This window comes from Theobroma cacao, chromosome 6 (genome assembly GCF_000208745.1).
Source record: "Theobroma cacao cultivar B97-61/B2 chromosome 6, Criollo_cocoa_genome_V2, whole genome shotgun sequence".
In the NCBI taxonomy this organism is placed as follows: domain Eukaryota; kingdom Viridiplantae; phylum Streptophyta; class Magnoliopsida; order Malvales; family Malvaceae; genus Theobroma; species Theobroma cacao.
The window spans coordinates 821,384-842,274 of record NC_030855.1 but is presented as its reverse complement, the minus strand read 5'-3'; the positions used below and the strand labels follow the sequence as shown (position 1 = coordinate 842,274).

The 20,891-nt window shown below is 32.4% G+C and overlaps 2 pseudogenes; both read right to left on the bottom strand.

Moving 5' to 3' along the window:
• Window positions 1-20,891, bottom strand: part of LOC108662476 — a 72,098-nt pseudogene that overhangs the window by 13,532 nt on the left and 37,675 nt on the right.
• On the bottom strand, window positions 2,573-18,974 carry LOC18595129 (annotated as a pseudogene).

Sequence of the window (20,891 nt, the reverse complement as noted above, 5' to 3'; positions counted from 1 at the left end):
TGGGGGAAAATGAATTCTTTTCTTGTTGTTTTGTTTCTAAATATGCTAAACTAACTAAAAACACTAACATAACTTAAAATCAAATCAATCTAACTTCATTCTCTCTCCGTACCCATTTGGGCAGCCATAAATTCACCATGAAAACATGAAATTTAACCATGAAAAATAAGGAGAAATGCATGGGAAAGGTAGATCACAAGTCAAAATCAAGAAATTTTACCTTTTATTGCTTGATCCTTTGAAATCCCACACTTTTTCTTCAATTTTTCCACCTAGGTTTTGTGTTTTTTTTCCTTTCCTCTCTTGTTCTTACTGTGGCCGGCCACATGAAGAGAAAATGGGATAAATATGGGCTGATTTTTAAGAAAAATAATAAAGTATTCTTGCTTGACACGTGGCATGTTTCCATTGGTCCATTTTTAAAACTTTAAAAATTTTAAACCTTTTTATCTCCACCACATGATTAGTCACTGGTCAAAATGAGGATAAGGGAAGACCATGTGCTGGACAAATGTCCTGGTAGTGGAAAATTACTATTTTGCCCTTAGGGTGGTAAAATTACCATTTTACCCCTATGCTCCAAAAAATACCAAGAATAAATTTTTTTCACTTCTTAACCTCAAATCATACTTCAATAAGTCATATGGGGCCAAAAAATCTTTTCTAAAAATTCTCATTTTGTCCCCAGGTGGCAAATGACCATTTTGCCCCTAGATAGTGAAAATTTCGGTTTGACTCCAAATTGACATTCGAACTCCAAATCACCATATTAAACCATTCTGGAACTTTAATATTCTTAATTTCATCTTAAATTCTCTATTTGATCTAGTTCGAGGCTTAAATCAACTTTGTTGTGCCTATAGGTACAATATCGACTTTTATCGATTTTTTGGGACTCTCCTAATATGCAACCATGCTATCCACCACATGTATGTCATGACAAGTATTTTATAGAGTTAGGCTTGACATCGTTTCCCCTACTTGGATCAACCATATGATCCTTCTTCATGACTGATTTTGACATCCGGCCAACTTTATTGATCATCATATCAAAGTATGGGGTATTTCAGTTGAAGATTAGAAGAGGTACTAAATTTCTGTCCAAAACAAGTATAGAATATCCTAATAGCAGAACAGTCTCTACCTTGTTTTCTCAAACAAACAAAAAAAATGAAATTTAGGTAGATGAAGAGAGAGAGATGATCAACTACTAGCCTTTTGATGAGAGAGGCTGTTTAAATACAAAACCTAAATAAAGATTCCCTCAAGCCCTTTTACCAAAAACAAGAAAATGGCATGTGCTTCATGCCTTGTCAACATTGTTTTTTTTTTCTCTATTTAAAGAAGGAAATTATTGAAAGAATATAAAAAAGAAAAAGGCCAAAGAAAGCTTACTCATCATTAAAGATAAAATGCTTCTTTTAATTGCTACTTTTTTATTCCAAATATGGCTATCAAGATGCTAATACTGTAATTTTGTATCTTTTTTTAAAAATTCTATACCTTTATACCTTAAGCAAAATCAATATACGAAAAAGCAAGTGAACAAAAACCATCCCTATAGCTTAGACATACATCTCCCTATATACACAACTATGTGGGGATAAACAACTATGCTCCACTATATACACAACCAGCCTTGCTCAAGATTGCAAGAGGTCAAAAAGAAATAAAAGGTCTACACAACGTAAAGACTTGTGTTACTATGAGAACATGCCTGAAACAAGTTGATTAATTAATGGACAAGGCTTCGAAGTGCTGAAAAGGTTTCAGAAAATGCTGAGACGCTAACAATTATTTTTTCTCATTGTAGAATTCTTTTATACCACATTATTGAATTTTTTAAAAGGAAAAATAAGAATTTAAATTACACATACACATTACATGATCATATCCATCATCTCTTTGGTTGATTGAAATTTATTAATAGTCAAAGTACCTCATAGATCCCTATATTAAAGATTTTTTGTCAAAGTACCTCATAAATCCCTATATTAAAGATTTTTTTCGTCAATTTAGTCAATCTATTCAAAATTGGTTAATTTAGTCTCTGTACACTCAAATTTTGTACCATTAAGTCTTTTTATCTAACTCCACTCAAATTAGCCGTTATTGGTGCTAATGTTGCGTTAACATGCCAAAAAATCCTAACGTTGATGTGTTAGACTAAAAAAGAAATTAATCACATGGCTTTTCTATTTTTTTTCTCATTTGTCCAAAACTAGTCATTTTAAGCCTTCTATTTAAAGGACATTTATTTTTTCTTTTTTCATTTTTCCTTCTTTCCTTCTTTCTCTCGCTCTCTATCCAATCCTTCTATCGCAGATTCTGATCCCCAAACTCAGATTTTGATAGCCAGCCACTAGTCACTGGTGGTCTAAAAATCTAATAAAACATATCAAAAAAATCAATGGGCTTGTTCATTGCATTTAGCATGGAACTTACATAGTATAATGAGGACTAGAAAATTAGTTGTTGAGGTGATAATTGGATGAGTTTGTTCCTTTCAAGTTCATGTCATTTTGGAATCTGTAGGATTATGAACAAATAAAATAGCTATGATACTTTTAGATTTATTGTGAAAAAATACTAATTTATTACTTAATTCTTTGGTAGAATAGCAACTCCTTTAACAATAAGTCCTCTCTTCCAAAATAATACATCATATTCGTGACAGTAAATATCTAATTCTCCGACAATTTCAGATGAAGTTGTAAATTCTCCAACAATGATTTCTATCCATTCTCCTCTCGGCTTGGACTTCAAAGATTCCTTGTGTTCAACTTTGTACCCATTTGGAAGAGTGAATCCGAAGTTCACTAGATGTTCCCATCCATATGCTTCTTTTGTCAACATAAGCACGAACACAAGTCCATACAATGTTTTTGGTGAGAGCTTTTTTACATTGAATTTCACATGCATTTCTAGCCAACACACATCTAGAAGTTCGACAACATTAATCAACACATCACTGTAAAATCAAAAGTTTATGGATAAGGAAAGCTCTCGAGCTAGAACTATGAAGTAAGGATTCTGAATGGATAATAAATCAACGCTAACCTGTTTGTTTCTCTTTGGTATGACCAATGCCAGTAACGGTGGTCTTCTGACCAAGTGATTGTAAGGTTTCTTGCAAACAACATGAAGCAGTATTTGTTTAACTTCTTGTCCACCCAATACTTCTGCAACAACAATAGCATCCACAAAATCGTGAAACTTTTCTTCCATTCAACTATTCATAAAATAAAATTCATATTCGCATAAAAGATGAAATCTTTAAAATGAACTTATATAGAACTTAACTACCATTCTGTTTTGGTTCAAGTAAACTTCAGCATGGGGTTGGGAAAGCAACTTATCCATAAAGGAACTCTCAATAGGTGAATCAACATCTTTCAAGTTGGAAATTTCATGAAAATTTCCATTTGTAAATTCAAAATCCTACAACATGAAAAACACAACCATTGACAATTAACATCAAGTCAAGGACACAGCAGTGAAAAGAAACAAGTTTCTTTTTTACAAGTTTATGATTTTAGATCTAGGATAATCGAAATGCCACTCCAACACCACTAATGCCACATGAGAGAAGAATAAAGAAAAAAGAAAAAAATGCCACGTGGCCAATTTGTTTTTTTTTTATCTAACATGTTCGTGCCACTCCAACACCACTAATGGTTAATTTAGATGCAGTTAAGCAAAATGACTCAATTATATAAAATCTCAAAATATAGAGACTCAATTAACCAGTTTAGGTAAAAGACTTAAATTAACAAAAATTCTATGGTATATGGACCTATGAGATACTTTAACCATTAATAAAGTCTAATAAATCAAAGAGGTGATGGATATGATCATGTGATGTGCAATTTAGATTCTTATTTTCCTTTAAAAAATCAATAATGTGGCATAAAAAAAATCTACAGAAAAAAAGATAGTGATAAACTTACTTTAAGAAACACACACTCGATGTGAGCAACAAATTGTCCAGCACACTCTTCACAATAATAGCAATGATTTTTTGAATTTCTTTCTTCTTCGCAAATGTCACAATAGTATTCTCCAGAATCATCTTCCACAAAATGATTTTTAAGAGTCAACCAATGCATGTGACATTTGGATTTAATTGAACATGGTATGGGAACACATTTTAAGTGCAAATTCATATTGCACTCCACGCAATAATAGAAAGGTTCCTTACCAATGTAACTTTTGCATTTGTTACATAATTGGTAAGATTTCTCATAATCTGGTCCAAAATAATAAAGATTATGCATGTGAGACTTAATTTTTAAAGCTAGCTTCAAGGAATTAGCACAATGAAGATGAAGGTGGAAATCACACTGCCGACAACTATAACCAATACTCTCAATGATTTTAAATCTACAAGCAGAACAATTTTCCCAATCGCCGATTTGTGGATGAAGCGGGTGTAACAGATGAAATGTGTGTTGCATCTCCCGCATAAGTGCAAGACAAGATTCATGAATTTTGATATTGAAACAATCACGACAAGTATAACCTGGACCCAAGATTGGTAGCTTGCAAGCATCGCATTCCAAAGCCAAATCTTTGAAATTGAGTCTACGGTTGAAGAAGTCTAGCTTATGATTTTGATTGAAAGGGCACAACTTGGAAACTTTCTCCATCTCTTTCAGCTTTTGCCTCTCATTTTGAGGTGGGATTGGAGTAGTAGCACATTTCACATCAAGTTGGAAATCACAAGGAAGGCACATGTAAGCAAACCCACCAGAATGTTCCCTACATCCATGACATGTAAATTCAACTATATCCGTGAAGAGCTTGAGAAGATGCTGGCAATGAAGAGGGTGTGACACTTCATACGGCAATGTAGTGCACGTTTCATGTAAGTAGTATTTACAATCTTCACAAGCATAGTGTTGATAAAAAATTTCTTGACGGCAAGCATTGCAAAGAAGACTTTCATTCTGTTCAATTGTCTCATTATAGCTTAAGGGATGTTGATGATCAAAATGTTCAATTTGCACCTGCACAACCAGGTTGAGTGAAGAAAGTTATTAATCTTCATCCATTTTTTAAGTAAAGTGCATTCTTAGTTTGTAGCATTGTCATAATATTTTATTTTCATTTATGACTAAACAAACTCGATTTTTTCCATCTACGTTTTTTTAAATTTATTTTAAATTCATCTATCCATCAATACACTATTAAATATGAAACGGATTTGCCATCTAAGCACTACAGTTATGTCCATGTGACTACATTCACATAATTCACATAATATGTGGAATTTACGTGACAAATTTCATTTATATTTTATTGACATGTTAATATACAGATGGTTTTGAAACAAATTCAAAATGGTGAATGAAAACCAAAAAATTACAAATAGGTCAAAATTAATAGTAAAATTTACTTGTTAATTGTGTTTAAAAAGTAAATGAAATGAAAATTTAAGATAAAACTAAACTATGGAAGCAATAATTAAATAATCAAATATATATATTCAGAAATTAACATGATGCTAGTATGTGTTTTTATTTTATTCAGCATTCAATATTTTTACTAAAGCCATCTCCAAATTAATTTTGAATACTGTTATATAAGTAGAGGTTTCTTACCTATATTATTTACATTTTTTATTTTTTTTATTGAATTTTATTCAAAAACATAAATAGTGTTTATTACTACAAAATCTTTATAATATATAAATCCAAAGAATCATAGAAGACCTCAAGTGATGTAAACTTAAAAAAAAAAACATTATTGGCAAGTGAAAACATCACAATAATATCAATATAGAAGACCCAATTCCATTACCTTCGATGTTGAAGCTTTGTTATCCAACAAACTAAAGGTCAAACTTTGATCAAGTTTCGTATCTACAACCTGAGGAAGTGAAAACATTAGCATCAAAATTTTTCTAAGGGGCACATTACATGTGACCTATGATCAAATAATTAATAGTTTATCTAATAAAAAAATATTTATTAAATTTCTCTAGAGAGAGAGAGTAAATGTCCCCTTACCTTATTGAGTGCACATTCGATGTGAGCAACAAATTTGCATTTCTTGCAACAAAAAACACTATGTTTGGGTTTTCTTTCTTCTTCACATATATCACAATTATATTCTTCAGAAACATCTTCTATAAATGAATCCATAAGCATGAGATCATGCCTATGATACTTGTGTGAAGTAGAATGTGGTATTGTAAGACATTCGAAATGGTAATTGAAATTACAATGGACACAACGATAAAAAGCACTTTCATCCCCTGAAGCATCAAAATCAAAACCGCATATCCTGCATCGGTGGGAAGCGATATTAACTTTTATTCGAAAAAAAGTAAGATCATGCTCATGTAACTCAACCTTAAGACTGGGTCGTAGTTTAGCACAATGAACATGAAGGTAGAATTCACATTTTCTACAACGATAGGCTTTTATAAACTCCCATACTGGTAAGTTGCAAGCATTGCACAACCGATAATCAAAGTGACTGTTGCATAATGAAAGAGGGTGTGATGGATGAAATGGGTGTTTGAAGATTATGCTAGGCATGTTGATTAGGCAGGAATCATGGAACCAGAAATAAGCACCACTGCCAAGACAAGCATAAGACATTCCGGACAAATGGTTCTCACACCAACTACATATATACTCATACTTTCTCACTCTCCTATAATTAAAGACGATAAAATCACCAATTTTTTTAGATGTCTCATCATTGAGTTTATTTTTCTCATCATTAGTTGAAAAAGCACATTGATACCCAAGGCTAAAATCACACTCTTTGCAATGATATCTATGGCCTCGAGAAAGATTGAAACATTTAGCACATATGTAATCTATGTAATTTGACCTTTCGAGAGTAAGGTTGTGTTGGAGATGGCAAGGATCGCTTATCTGAGGAGGTAGCTGTTGATGAGCACAAGAATCATGCAATGAGAATTTGCATCTTTCACAACAATAAGCCATACCACGAATTTTCTGATTGCATATATTACAAAGTGCCTCTGATCCATCATAGTCATCATAGAGCAAGTGGTGTTCATGAAGAAAGGGTTTGATATCCATCTCAAACAAAGAAAAAAAAATTTAAACCTACATATGAGAACTAAACATAGATTCCCTCAAGTTGTAGATACTATTTTTTTATGCACTTTTATTATTATTTTATTTTTGTTTTTATTATCTTAGAAGTCTATCTTTCCTTTTCATTTTTATTCAATGAAAATTAGGATAACCCTGATAAGGAGAGAATCAATGGCCGACCGAATACTAAGGAGAGAATTTTCGGCCTCTATATATAAAAAGAGAAATCTTCACAAAAGGAGGGGCTTTTTCAACAAAAATCTCCAGAAGAGAGCAAAAAAATTTCTAACTTTTTAATCTAGCAACCGGATACCACAACCAAAAGGCAAAAAAGCACCAAAACAAAAATCCAATGCTTACAAAGAAAGAGATCTGGGAAATGGGTTCGGTTGGGGAATGATTTGTGAGGGTGAAAGGAAGGTTCTGGCAGTGTGAGGGAGAGAAAGTTGATTTCCTTTTTCTGGGGTTGGGAGATTCTCATTACATCCAGCCGAAAGAGAAAGAGAGGAGGAAATGAACTGATGGTTTAGAGAGATGTGAGAGGGAGCCACCGACGGTTCAGAGAGAAGGGGAAAAATGAAGCGAAGTAAGAGAGAAAAGAATGAATTTATAGTTAGGGTTGTAAGGAACAAGGTGCCAAACGGCACCGTTTGGAACATAACACAAAAATATGAGAGAGGGCCGGTCTTGCGAATAGGAACAAAAATATACGTGTAAAATATTATTAGGCTAAGGATTACAGAATTGGTAAAAAGGAATACTAAAATTTACTCTTTATTTTTGTTTGAAAAGTAAAAAAAATAAAAATTTAAGATAAAATTAAAATATGAAAGCAATAATTAAAAAATTAAGTATATATGTTTATAAATTCAACTCAAAGGTATATCAGAGATATATATACAGCTTCAAACGAAAAAGGACAAAATTTGTCCACAGAGAGCTTATAAAGTAAACAATTTGAGGTAATACACTAATAAATTACATAGGAAGCACCAGAAAGTTTGAGTGCTCCTACAACAATGCAAGAAGTTAGAGGCAACAAATCATTTGATGATGCCAGGTCTGTTGGCTTGCGCCTTGGATCTTGTCTTAAGAACCTTCTTTGGCCCTTCAGTTGTTAAAGCATACGTCTTTACAGCAAACAATTCCTCAGGGAGTCCTTTCTGGTCCTGTTTTCAAAACAATAAACAAATCAATAACAAAAGGAAGGATACATTATGATAGTTGAAAACCCTAAACTGAAGTGGGGGGATTGCAAACCAAACCTGCCCCCATTTCTAATGGGAACTTCGAACATGCAACTAGAAATCACACCCTTATCGATTCAACTCAGCAACATCAAATAAGAATAAAAGGATACAAAAGATGATATGATATCTAAAACTTATCAAACAATATAGATCACTCACCGCCTCTCACTGAAGTTATGTTCTTGGGGCACATCTGAAAGTCAATGGAACGAGGGCTTCACAATAGGAGAAGCCCTCTCTCATCGTCTAAAGCCCGCACCTATCATTGGATTTTTAGCTAGACCTTGTAATTTAACGTTTCAAGATCTAAATTTTTGAATGTTTGCTTAGAGACTTAGTTGTTAAGACAATGGCAACATATGAGGCTATTAGTGCATGATCTATATAAACTTATCAGTTTTAGATGTGTCATCTTGGGATTGTTATGTTGCAAGTCAAAGGTTATGTGTAACAGACACAACTAGATGGGTTGGCAACTAATCTTTGTTGGAATTTGGTTGAATTTTATGGTGTAAGTCCAAGTTGCGTAACTACGTCAAGTTGACCCCTTTACCGCCATAACCTTTATTTTATACAGGTGCAATCCACACCGACGAAATAGGTCCTTGAAGTATAAATCAGATCTGGTGATGCTTCGGTCTTCTTTATCCAAAACAAATCCTGCAAACAAGTGATAGCTCAGTGAAACTCATGTTGCCACTGAACAACTCCACTGACAAGTTCCCCACATGCAAGACAAGTCAAGTGAAATTATGCATTTACTGCAAAAGGGGTATAACTGCCCACTTGTCATTTAAAGGTGTTTAGGTTGTTAAGTTTGGATATTTAGAATTCCAGATTACTTTGTTTTTGAATTCTCCCTGTCTCAACTATTGATTCAGTAACCTTTTTAGTCAGTTTGAGTTGGTTAAAGTCTAGATGCATAACTGACCCAAATCAAGTTGACAAAATGACAAGCTTGAACATGACACGACTCAATTACAAAACTAAGACCTGAAGCTCAACTTGAACATTTTTTGGGAGGGTACATATGTCTGAGACCTCCAAGCTGGCTTGATTGAGCTTTGTATTATTTAGTTTTATACGAGTATTACATACATGAAATTTTAAAATATATCAAAAAATTAAAAGTTGATTACACTCTTGAACTATCTTGACTGAGTAATATAAACACTTGAACTAGACTCCATTGGTCACTAGAGCTCAAGAATAACTCAACAATAAACTGATCGAATCCAAGTATTTTGTGAGTTGAATGCAAGCAAATTATGAGACTTGAGTACTAGGTTAAGTCAAGCCTTAGGCAAGTTTAATTGTTGGGCTAGGCTATGCAAGAGCATTCTTAAATTTATCTCCAATTGGTTATCTTATTATGTTTTACTTTAGTTAAAAGTTAGTAATTATGTTTTCTATCTAGTCATGTGTCGTGATTAGCATGTGATCATTTTTAATTAGTTTGAATGGCTAAGATTAGATGGGGTTGTTTGTATCGAAGGGCTACAATTAAAAGCTGCTGTAACTTGTTCCTACTTTGATCTTAAGATCAATTTTAGCCTTTGTTCTGGTTTTCGTCATTGTTTTTCTTTTGTTTTTGCTGTTTCTACTTCCATACTACATCAAAGTGGTATCAGATGAAGAGATCTTAAAGTTGAACTAGGATTTTAGCTTATAAACCATGGCTAATCGTGGTAGAGGACTTGTTAGCGGATGTGGAAAAGAAATCAAGACCAGCAAACAGAACTGGCTGAGTTGAAGGGTATGATTGAAGATTTGTTGCAGGCTGTGCAAGATTTAAAGTGACAGGAACCAATGGGAGCCTGTATGGAGAATCCACAAGGCAATACAGACCCTTTCGGTTTACCGGTAGGTGGTCTTGTGGATGAAATTGAATATGGAGAGGATGAAAACCCCTTTCATAATGCTCGACCAGCAAATAATGCTGTTTGTGGTAGATTGGAAGGCTGATTGTTACATGCCTAGACTTGAATGGTGGTGGAGTTAGAATTAAGGTAGATGACTTCCGGAAAATGAAGCATGCAAAAGATTATTCAGATCAGAAAGATAGTTTCGAAAATTATTTTTAGTAGAAACCAATGGCAGAACAAAGAAAGGTGCTGTTTGTGAAGCTTAAGTTGAAGGGGCTGCACTTCAATGGTAGAAGAGAGTTGAAGAGCGGCAAGCACATCAAGGCAAGCCAAAAATCAACACTTGGGAACACATGAAAATGAAGATGAGAAGGCAATTTTTGCCTGCTGATTAAATGGAGTTGAATGAGAAATTTCATTCACTCAAGCAAAATAGTATGTCCATTGAGGAGTACACGTCAGCTTTCAACGACCTTTCCCTAGGGTTGGTTTGAAAGAGACTAATGAGCAGTTGACTTCTTGTTATTGTTTCTACATCCGCACTACATCACTAGGTCAACTTTCCTTCATGAATTTTCACTGAAGAAAGTTGTACATAGACAGTGTTACCAAAAGGTGTCCCAAATTGGTAGCATAATAAAATTATACCCCATACCCATTTGAGTAGATGAAACTCATCCCTGAACCTGCGAATTATAAGTTTCAACACTTTTTGGCTGTTTCCCTTGGTATCAAGCAATGAAACAAGACAATGGAGATTAAATATTCCTTTACCCATTTATCCTTAATTAAACATTTAAGACATTAACTAGTATACTTCAAAGCAGTAGCGGGCAGATGAATACATAATAAAACAAAGTTAAACAGTAATATCAGCTCTAGAAAGCAACTTTATGAAAATTTTGCAGCAGGATACCAAAAAATAAGAAAGTTTCAGGAATGCATAAAACAAAAACTTGCTGCTTCCCTTGGTATCAAGCAATGGAACGAGAAAATGGAGCTTAAAAATTCCTTTATCCATTTATCTTTTAATTATTATTAATTATGATGTTACTTCAAAGTTGTAGAGGGCAGATAATTACATAATAAGACAAAGTTAAAAAGTAATATCAGCTCAAAAAAGCAACTTTATGTCTTCTCATACGTGAGATGACATGCGGCATTTCAAAAAAGAAAAACACAACTTTATGAAAATTTACCACAGAATACCAAAACATAAGAAAGTTTGAGGAATGCCTTAAACAAAACTTGAACAAATTAAAATCTTTTAAATCATATATGCAAGAATAATAAATTTCAACAAGGGTCTTTCCAGGACACAACTTAGAGATCAGGCCTCCAAATTACATACACATACACATGCCCAAGAATTTCCATGTTGGAGCTTTTTATTATTAATATGTTTTGCTTAATTTTGATGAAAATACATTGAAGGCAGAGCAAAAAGTTATGCTCAACAGTACCTGGAAAAAAAGAAAAGGTTGCAGCAAGGGAAGCAGGAGAGTAGGGACTCAAGGTGGCATGAAATGAATATGGCACTTTCTGGATTTAATTTTATTTCCCACCATTTACAAACTTAAAGGACAAAAGTCAAACTACCATCATTTCTTAAAACTTATTTCAATGCACAAGGCACAACAAAATTTTGGTCACAAGCTTTGGTAAGGTGAGAAAACGGATGATAGCAAAATAGCTGTATGAATTATAAAGTATTATCCAGCCTTGTTTCTGTGGTGCTAGGGATGGGCCCAAACACTCCAAACTAACCCATCAAATCCGCTAGTTACCTAGCAGGAAGAAGAATAGAATGAACAACACGACACATTGCAAAAAGAAAGGACAAAAAGAAAAAAGAGTTTGACGATATCATCCTTCCGGTGTTTGCTATGTTATGTTCGCTAGACAACCTTAATTCCTATAGCTGTGAGAAGGTTTAAAAGAAGTTACAAGAGAGAAAGCTAGAAGCAATAAATTTGGAAAAGGAAAATTTGAGATACCATTGCAATGATCTGACAGTTCATAATTCAAAAATCAGAACAAGGCACTTCGAATGTATAGTAGACAGCAGGCAAGAAAATTTCAACACATAATTTTGATCTTTCCATGCACTTCCACACAGCACAACATGTCAAATAAAAAGTAAGTTCTGTCTCAAGAAGAAGATTTATTCACCTTTGCTCTCTTAAAAAATGAGACAAAGTCATCATCTGTGAGATGACCAATGCACCACTGAATCCAAATAACATTGTACCTTCCAGCATCAGGGGTGAACTCCTGAAAAAGCAAAAGACAAAAAAAAAATGGTCGTCAAATTTCTGTTTTATAAAGTAAAATTTAACAGCCAGAAGCATCAGAAGAAGACAAGCACATATATCACCAACTTAAAGGGCTCATTCACTAGCCCATATGCTGTCCCCTACCCCCCCCACCCCAACACACACAAAAGAGTAAATAATTGTTTGCAAAAATTTACTTGAATCCAGCCGCCTACAGAGTACAGACTATGTTGCCCAGATTCAAATGTGAGTTCCAGATGCAAACCCATATTTAACATGTTTACCTTAACTTCTGTAAGTTTTTCCCAGGATTGTACTCAAACAACATGCCTGCTTGAGGTGCAAATTACATGGCTACATCCGCAATATAGGGAAACGTGAAAAGTTGGAAATACATAGCTTACATGGACTTAACCATAGTTATGAATACTTCAAGACATCAAGAAGCATGTATCCATGTGTGAATGTAGTCTTGAAGTACATGACCTGAAGGGAGACACAGTAGAATTATTTGCTTTGTGCGCATCAGAGGCTACAAAATATTCCTGAGACAAACTTTCACGGGCAGCATCTAAGAAATGCGAAACTGGCTCAAGTAGATCAACCTGGAGAATGGTAAAGGGAAGAGGGGTCCAAAAGCATAGCTATCACAAAGTACTATGCAGCTTTATTAAGATAGTAGCTCCAACTAATACTATGTCACTGATTCATATCATTCGATGAAAGAAAAAGAGAGGAAAAAGAAAAAGTCCACCATGTTCCACATCATGTTCACTGTATTGGAATTACATATTAATGTGTAGGGATGGCAATGCATACCCTATTATAAGATACCCACAGGTATCCAACCCGGTTATATCGGATTAAGATACCCTATAATCAAGTTTAGGACGGGTTCGGATAGTGATTTCACTACCCATATCAGGTTCGGGGTAGTACCTCTTGGGTACCCGCTACCTGAACCCGATTATGTTACTATTCAAGTTACACGGGTACCCACCTCGAACTCGATCCCAATACCTGTTTATATATATTTTGTTGTTATTTAAATGATTAAATTAAAAAAATCAACATTAATATATTTATTAAAAGCTGACAAATATATTAAAAATATGGTTAGTCAAATTATTAATGTGATGTTATTAATATATTTAAATTAAAAATTATTAGATTATTAATTATGTTTAAACAATATGAATATCATATCATATTAAAAAGAATATAATTACTATTATATATATACTTCAAATATAAACATATTTACTTTCAATTTTATGTTAACATTACAAAAATTATAACCTCATAATAATATATATACCTAAAAGGAGATTGTGAGATTAAAGTAGTTTGTCAACTTATTTTTTTTAATTTCATATAATTAAAAACAAACCAATATTGTTAATTAAATTAATTCATAAAACTATAATTATTAATTAACTTGGAATGTTTTTAAATATTTATACATTATATATATTGAGTTCATTTATAAGAAATATAATTACTGTTATATANGGTTATATCGGATTAAGATACCCTATAATCAAGTTTAGGACGGGTTCGGATAGTGATTTCACTACCCATATCAGGTTCGGGGTAGTACCTCTTGGGTACCCGCTACCTGAACCCGATTATGTTACTATTCAAGTTACACGGGTACCCACCTCGAACTCGATCCCAATACCTGTTTATATATATTTTGTTGTTATTTAAATGATTAAATTAAAAATAATCAACATTAATATATTTATTAAAAGCTGACAAATATATTAAAAAGTCTGGTTACTCAAATTATTAATGTGATTACATTAAAATATTTCAATTAAAAAATTATTAGATTATTAATTATGTTTAAATAATATGAATATCATATCATATTACAAAAGAATATAATTACTATTATATATATACTTCTAATATAAATATAGTTACTTTTTACTTTGTATTAATATTACAAAAATTATAACTCATAATATATATACTTAAAGAGAGTCTTTGAGATTAGAATAGTTTTGGAATCTAACTATTTTTTTTAATTTCATATAATTAAAGACAAAACTATATAGTTAATTAAATTAATTTATTAAACTATAATTATTAATTAACTTGAAATGTTTTTTAATATATACATTATATATATTGAGTTCATTTATAAGAAATATAATTACTGTATTATATATATACTAATACTTTTAGTATATATATACTTTAAATATAAATATATTTACTTTCTATTTTGTATTAAAATTAAAAAAAATTATAACATATAAAATTATTAATTATAATATATACACTTTTGTTTATATAAACTTATAATATGCAAAGCTTAAGAGAAGTTGTGAGATTAGAATAGTTTTGAAACCTAGTTATTTTTTTTAATTTCATATAATTAAGGATAAACTCATATAATTAATTAAATTAATTCATAAAACTATGATTATTAATTACCTTGTAATTTCTTTTAATATATTTACTTTATATATATTGGATTCATTTATAAAAAATATAATTATTATTATACATATAATAAAACACTTTTAGTGTGTGTGTGTATATATATACACACTTTAAATATAACCATATTTACTTTCTATTTTGTGTTAACATTACAAAAATTATAACTTACAAATTATTAATTATAATATAGATACTTTGATATATATAAACTTAATTATCTAAAAAGAAGTTGTGAGATTAGAATAGTTTTGAAACTTAACTATTTTTTTTAATTTCTTGTAGTAAAGGACAAACTCATATAATTAATTAAATTAATTAATGAAACTATGATTATTAATTAACTTGTAATGTCTTTAATATCTATACTTTATATATATTGAATTCATTTATAAAGAATATAATCACTATTATATATATACACTAAAATACTTTTAATATATATATATATATACTTTAAAAATAAATGTATTTACTTTTTATATTTTGTTAACATTATAAAAATTATAACTTATAAAATTATTAATTATAATATATATATACACACTTTATAGTATATAACTTGTAATATCTTTTAATACATATACTTTATATTATTTATTATATTCATTTATAAAGAATATCATTACTATTATATAAGTTAATAACTATTAAACAATAACATAATATTGATTTATATTATATATTATGTTCATTTATAAACAATTTATAGTTTTTGATTATTTAAATTTAAATTTTATTATTTGTGTTTTTATTAATTTAATTAGTAGTTAATTATATGTACTATGTAGAAGAAATATTATTGTATATGAATACAGGTTCGGGTTTGAGTAATTGGGTACCAATGAAGAACATTTTAATAAATTTTTTATCTAATCGGGTTTTTAAACGAGTTAGGGTAATTATAGGGTAGTGGGAATGTATTAAGGTTAAGGTTAAGGTTAGGGTAGTAACTTTCAAAATTATTCAGGTAATTAATAGAGTTTAGATATTTGATTTTTTATAGGGTTAAGGTTTAGGTACCTTGAAATTAACGGGTACCCTCCTCATGTCCTGCATGAATTTTTTAAAAGGCACTACCCAATTTTGCTTTTCATTCAAATACAACAGAGAAATTCTTTAGGTAGTAAGAATTATGCACTATGAACCATGTTATCAATTAACTGCAAAGATGGTAAATGTCAGAAATATTAAAAATATGCTAATAGAAAGAGAAAAATGACCTTACCTCGTTAAAATATCTTATGAGAAGATTCTTGGTTATTCTCCCTATGCCAGAACCACAATCTGCAGTATGTTAAATTAACATAGAAACTAAGAGCTCAGAATGTCAACTAGATTTATGATTTTCAATTAGAATTAAAAACATCAAGAAAAATGAAATACCAAACAGATCAGTACTGCAGCAATATTTTAAGTATGCTTTAGAACCATTTGCAGGTATTTCTAGTGCTTCAATGTATGGACTTGAAATAAAGGTCAGCATTGCAGTGTTTTGAGAATTATGACATAGTTTAATTTAGTATGCTAAGCCCTAAAATGTACCAGATTCTTCTGCACTAAGATCATCAAAAGAGTTTGTTTTAATTCCACCAACATAAACCATATGAAGGCAAAAGTTTGAGGGCACAACCATCAATTTTCATGTTTTATTTTATTTTATTAGGGGAGGGTAATTTAAACCCAGCTCTTTTAGCAGGGGATACATGCACAAATCATAAAGCCAAGTGCTTAAGTGCATCTTATATCATAATACTTAAAATAAAACTTGTGGAAATCACTTAATTATCTTCATATTAAAGCCAAACCATTACTGCTTAGTTACCTAAATATCTTTATATTAAAGCCAAACTCCAACTGCTTAGTTTCCTAAATAATTTCCCCTACAATTCCCCTTCGCAAGATTTCAGTCAATTGCCCCAGTATAGTCCACCAATTGCCCCAGTATAGTCCACCAACTCACAAGTATTAAGACCAACTTCATATATAGGCAATTATAGATCCTAATCATGTCGAAGAATCAATCTCCTAGTAATAAAACATACTGAAGACATATCTAATTTTTGCCTTTCAAAAGATAACAAGTTCCAGAATATTAGCAAGATAGAGCATCTTCGCTGCTGATGAAATGTGAAAGTAATTTTTCAATCTTAAACACAGAAATTTCTTTCCTTTATTCTGAGCACTCACAACAGCCTCAAATTGGGTCCAGGGGTGCCCCATCCCCCACCCCCCACAAGCACACAACCCTTAAGAGACAGAGAGAACTCCCAGCAAGCTTCTTCCCAAATTTAAAAAAGAATATTGCTTAAAGATGGTTTTTTATTAAGCAAAATAGCATGTAGTAAACCCAATTCTCAATTGCATTATACCATTCTAAATAAGAGCAACACCTAAAACGCTGGCATTCTAAATCAAAGCAACACCTCTAATGCATGACATGCTTCTTGCACTACTAAGACTGATTTTTGGTGAAGATATCATGCAAAATAATTCAGAAAATGCATATTCATGCAAATTTCCATGCCTTTCTCTTCTTTATTTATTTATTTTCTTTTATGGGGTGGGATTATGGGACATAAACTTTTCATGGTTGTGTTATCAAGTTATATTGGTTTCCGGTTTCAAGCACTAATTGCGGATATTTAACTCAAAATTTCATCTATCACAACATCCCTTTCTGCTGTCACCACTATGTTTTTTGTTTAATTTATAGTTAATTAGGTTTTCCACCAATGCTACATTCTAATGAAGTAGGATCCCATCACCAACTTTGCACTTCCACATTTAATGGCGCATAATAACCTAAGGTTGATTTTTAGTGTAAAAAAAATAATAATAATAACATAAACCAAACTACCTCAACAGAACATATATGGGTATATAACTTCATAAAAACAATATAAAGTTGAGGACACAGAGAGTGAAAGAGAAGTACCAAGAGCAACAAGATGGTGATTTCTTCCACCGCCATCGAATCTTTCATGCAAAAGGGTATTGAGAAAAACCTCACTACCCTTAATATCTGCCTCATTTACTTGCCCAAATCCACCCAACACCCCATCTACCGATGCCTCCACACCCTTCTCTTAGCACAACCAAAGAATCCAATAACTATACTATGAGTTAGCTAATGGTACCCACATACAAATGTAAGAACCAGAGTTAAGAAAGACTTACTTCCCAGTAGGCAACGCCTTCACTGTACCACTGAGTCTTCTTATGGTTATCTCCTTCATCTGCATCTCCAATTTGCTCCCTCCACATTTCCTGTGGGTTCCTGAATTCTCTGCCATCGGAATCGGAGCCAGCTGCCTCCATTGCCGTCCTCCGCTCCTTGGGAGTCTTGTTATTCTTCCGTGGTGGATGTAGGATTAGAGTTATGGGACACTGTTGGGGGGTCTGTGGGGAAACAGCTTAGGATATGGGCCGCATCCACATCGGTATACCTTATCCTCCGCGCCTTGGGTTAGGCATGCCCTGTTTGGTTTATCCTTTCGCATCTTCAAGCACAGCTTGAATGGCGTCAAAGTTGCTGGTGAGTTTTTGGATTTCTTCTTCAAGACCTACAGCCAATCCGACATGATGCTTTATCTCTTGAGGAATGAACGAACCACCCAACTGCTGCTCCAGGATCATGGAAAGAAGTGCTTTTGCCATTGTTTTTGTTGTTTCTCAAATGTAAATTGGTTAATGAAAACAGCAGCTAATTATTGGTTGACTGAACAAGTGGATGATGTTGAAGCTGCTTCTCTTCCGACCCTGTTTTGTAACAATGAACAAGTGGCAGACAATTTCTTAAAGTTGAACCCAAAATCACTCTTTAAAAAAAAAAAAACCATGAGAATTAAAATGCTTTATAATTCGTCCTTGTAATGCTTTGTAATCCAAAAGCGATGCGTATAAAATATTTCATAATAAAGGTTATAGTGAGTCCAACTTACCAGGTGAAAGTTGTTTGTCAAACACTTTTCCAACAGTAGTAATGTGATAAGAATTCTGAATCAGGAGAAATGCAAATGGTGGTGGCTGTGGTTGTGGCTGTACAGGCGACACCAAGCGGGCGGTGGAGAACTCTAGTAGCAATTGCCCGTAAGGTAGCACGTGGCAGTCTTTTTGTCCTTTTCGAGCAATGCGAGACACTTGAGTGATTTTTACTGGACAACGTATGTGGATGAAGTTGACCAAGGACCCTGGGTTGGTGACGATGGGATGTCTAATTGATGAGTGATGACATGATGTGTACTATCTTTCTTTCTTTCTTTTTTCATTTTTGTTTTTGGTTAAATTATGGTTAGCCTTCTTATTTATCTGGCCTTTACTCGTCGCATTGCCTCTGGTTTTGCTTGTGCTCTTCCTTGAAGAGCTTTGGCAATGCGGCATGCCACATGCCATATGCCAAAATTAAGCTCAATTTTGGGGATAAATAGGTCCAGTTGGACTCTTTAACAAGTTCGCCCAACCTTTGAAAATACAACTCAGTCAACAAAAATAATTAAACTACCTCTCAGCACATCTGAAATAAATAGCTGTCCAAACCATTTCACAAACATTACTGCAGAAATACACGTGTCCAAATTTACCAAATAGTGAATAAGAGTGTTGACATAAAATCAACCTAAGACAAGAAAATATTAAAAAAAAGGAAAAAAAAACAGCATAATCTTTGTTTTTCTTATTCCATACTTGAAGCTATTACTTCAAATTAAACCCCTTCATTCATGAAGTACTCCTAGTCTATTTAAATGTTAGAAACTTGAACATATGACTTGATCACAACCTAGAATATTAACACAAATTTTGAGGTAAAATTCATGGAATGTTAACTACAATAATTAGCCCTCGCACACATAATTATTGCTTATTAAGATGATTTATTTATGAGATTTAGCAAGCACGTACTAGTGGTAATTTCATGTTTTCAGTAATTGATTAGTTTATAATGTGGGTGATATGCAAATTTACTATATGGGTTAGGAACTAATCTTTGTTGGAATTTAGTTGAGTTTTATGCCGTAAATCCAAGTTGCTTAACTTACATCAAGTTGACCCCTCTACGACCATAACCTAGCACAACAATTCAAATGTAAAATTAAAATTAAATTCTATGTAAAAGTGATTGATATTAAGAAAGACAAAAAGTGATTGATATCAGATTTGTTTCGGATCAACGACAGCATGCTAGCCCCGGAAAAGAATATTAACCTAGTGTGAGGTGTTCTGTCCCCTGCTTTATTTACTTTTGTTGTGCAACATAATGCTCGCTGCTACTTTCATGGGAACCATTGATGTTTCTTCGTTTATACTGCTTTTTTTTTTTTAAGGGATATTAATTGAACCCTTTTTTGGATCTTTCTTCTAGGAAAAGATTATGTACAGGTCCTTTTGTTATGGTTTTCTTACCTTTTGTAATTTTTTCTTTTTAATACTACTTGGCAGGACCTAAGGTAAGTACTGGTCTACCCAAATTTTTAAGCCCCATTGGCTGTTTTTGATGTAGTCGTGGGTCTTTTTTGTCTGGTTGTAAAGGAATACTCTTATCCCTCTCTTTTTTAATATATAATTCATCTTTATTGTTTCTAAAAAGGAAAGATAATTCTGAAACAAAGCATTACTGGTGGCATAAATGTATCTATAAGCTGTACCATACTTAATTGATTCTCACTTTAGTTTAAGAAGGGGAGCGTTTTGTTTAAAAAATGTTTTAAGTTTGGGATTACTTTTTTTTAATTAAATGTTTCCCTTTAAGTAAAATAATGTTATGTAGCAATTACTTTCTTTTTGCTTTAGTTATACAATAATTACTTGTACAATGAAAACACATCGCATGCATATTGTGATTACGACTCATTTTACTAATACAACGACAATTTCAGATTAATTAATCAAATGAATGATCAAAAACAATATTATTTTTTTCTTTATTTAAAGAAAGAAATAATAGTGAGAATTTGGAAGCGAATATTGATG